Below are 2,831 nucleotides of genomic sequence, written 5' to 3' on the forward strand. Positions count from 1 at the left end.
TTAATGCTTAACTTGCTCCAATCAGTCTTGAATGTGAAATAATAATTAGTATATTTACAAACATGAAAATTTTGTTTTGTTGTTTGGTTGCTTACTAGTCACCAAAGCATAAAGGTGGTGTATTTGGACCAAACAGCTGGTATGAATTTCTGACTGTTGTGATCTGAATTTAACTCTTTAGTATTCAGATTACTCTGTCAAATACAATACTTATTTATTTTCATTGTTTTGAATTAATCAATCATTATCTCAAGCATTGAGATTTTGATGATGTGATTGCTTATTTTTAGAATGACATTGTTGGGTAGGTGTGGGAGGCCAGATCAAGTCATTTTGAACATAAAACATAAATATTTTGGCTGGTTTAAATGCAAAATGGTTAATTCCATTTGTTAAAATTCATCTGATTTATGTATCATCATTGTCATCATTATCCCTGTTTTACATATACATTTTCCATGCTGGCATTGGTTAGATTTGTCTCACTGTTTCTCATCACTTGTTGTAATTCTTCATAATCTACCACATAGAGAGAAAGCTCTGTGAATTAAGTTCAAGAGTGGCCAAGATTACTTTTGCCTTTCATCCTTTTGAGATAGTGGATTGACCAAAATGTAAGAATGTTGGATCCAACACCTTGCAGTGTTTGCTATGGTTCTCGACATTCCAAGCTCAAATCCAGCCTTGACCTACAAATTTGCCACCTGGCACTTTGGATGCTTTTATTGAAGTCCATTCTGTTGCATGTATCTGGACCAGGCTTTCAATTTGAGGATGCCTTCTTCCCCTTCACCAATGTCAGTGGATCTGTAACAAGTCATAGACACTGCCTTCTCTTGTGACTAAAAGATAAATAAAACCTGCTGATATTTGATGTGTAAGCTCTGTTTGAGTTAGCCTCTTCAAGGCTGGAATATACTTCAATACCCAACAGTTATTGACACTCTACAAAGCTCAAGTGAGGCCTACAGTAGGGTGTTGCTTTCACATCTAAGACAGTGCTGTTGCGATACACACATACATGTTCTAGACTGAATCATGAAAATGGCTATATTGGCTGATTAGCACAAAATCACTTACAGATGCACTCCATGCTCTGGCCTACAGATGTACTGTCACCTCTGTGCTTGTTCTACTACTATTATCATAGGGATCTTTCTTCTTCACTCCACACAAACATTCCTGTCCTACTCATCTTTTCCTCTCATCACCCTTGTTTTGTCTAACTCCAGTAGGTCTTGTAATAATCACTACACCAAGTCTTTCCTTCCCAAAATGTTGGCCTTCTTGGAATTCTATTCATACTGATGTCTCATCTGCAGATATTGACTTGCAAAGATTCAAGTGGAACCTTAATGGCATCAATCTTGCTGGTCTAAGAAGGTTTGTGAAGGCCATGGGCACTGCACCACCTAACGACCTGCAAATATTAAAAAATCATTCAAATACATAAGATTCTTCACTGACCTGTTTTAGCATTTAGTGAAGCTGATAGAATTGAATAAGTACATTTGTTGACAAGAGATTCGAGTTCTGAAGTTTTGAGTTAAACATCTTCTCTGAGAGGGAAATTGAAACTGCTCAAGATAGCACTGTTTCCTCAAACCCTGGGTTTATATATAAAATGTTGTGTAAACTGAAATTTATGGAGACATAGTTGTTGTTTGATTGAAGCTTCTCTACCCGTGTTGTCTACAAAAGAAAACTGAAATCATCAGTCTTTATTACCTTACTAACACCAATTACTTTACAGTATTTACTGGCTGCATTTATTTCATGACACCACTACTAGTGAGGTCACCATGCTGCTTGGAACACTATGAACCCTGAGGAGGAGGAGGAGGAGGAGATCAGTTTTATGGTAAAGGACAAGGGGTTAAAGAATGAGAGGTGGGGTGTGGACAGAGGAGGTTCTTTACAGTAGGATGGTTACTCGCATTTAGTAAGAGAGTAAGAGGAAGATCAGTAGGAGCTTCAAATAGATAGTGGAGATGAGACGTCCTGGTGATCTCCACCCCTCAAGGCAAGAGGTGAGTAGAAGTAGGTGGGTCGAAAGTTCGCAAGATTGTATTGAGGTACAGAGGATGGAAACTAAGACTGAACCTTAATGTTTTATAATGAAGATATTATTTAGCTTATTCAGCATCTGTGCTGGTGGCATGACATCGAGGCAATGACAAATGACCAAGACCTTTGGCAATATGCTGTGCTTGAGAAAACCCATTAACCCTTTCATTACCGTATTTATTTTGAGATGCTCTGTGTTTCTTTCAATTAATTTTAAATATAACAAAGAATTTAGTAAAATAACTTAGTTACCATTAAGCTAGTGTTAGGAACATAAATCATGACTAAAGTTTGGTGAAAGATTTTAATTCAGAACTTATGAAAGCAAAACATTTGTACTTCAGGGCCAGAGGTGGTTTCAGCCAGGTTAGTATTGAAAGCGTTAAGTGAAGTGAAATCATAGTCATGACAGATACTGGTGTCATGCAACTGGCACGTAAAAGCACCCATTACATTCTTGGAGTAGTTGGTGTTAGGAAGGGCATCCAGCCATAGAAACCATGCCAAATCAGCCGTGCTCAAACTTTCCAACCCATGCCAGCATGGACAACATATATTAAATGATGATGATGATGTTTGTATTGTAACAGTACTTGAAGAGGAAACAAGCCAACTAATGGTTATATTTTTATGTCTACTTTATTTTAGATCTAAAAACCTACTGCTTCAATGGAGAGAACTTATCTAATATCCTCGTTGCTGAATGGAATCATAAAGATCCTTCAAAAGGTAAGATTTTTGTTCAGTGTTGCCTTCTTGTCTCT

The 2,831-nt window shown here is 37.3% G+C and overlaps 1 protein-coding gene across 1 annotated transcript in view; it reads left to right on the forward strand.

Moving 5' to 3' along the window:
* The first annotated feature begins 2,689 nt into the window (after positions 1–2,689).
* The window catches only part of LOC106878855 (thialysine N-epsilon-acetyltransferase), a 3,160-nt gene continuing 3,018 nt past the window's right edge, over positions 2,690–2,831 (forward strand). The window contains exon 1 of the mRNA XM_014928196.2: positions 2,690–2,796. The gene's annotated coding sequence lies outside the window, so the exon portion shown is untranslated. The remainder of the gene's footprint in view (positions 2,797–2,831) is intronic.

This window comes from Octopus bimaculoides, chromosome 9 (genome assembly GCF_001194135.2).
Source record: "Octopus bimaculoides isolate UCB-OBI-ISO-001 chromosome 9, ASM119413v2, whole genome shotgun sequence".
In the NCBI taxonomy this organism is placed as follows: Eukaryota; Metazoa; Mollusca; class Cephalopoda; order Octopoda; family Octopodidae; genus Octopus; species Octopus bimaculoides.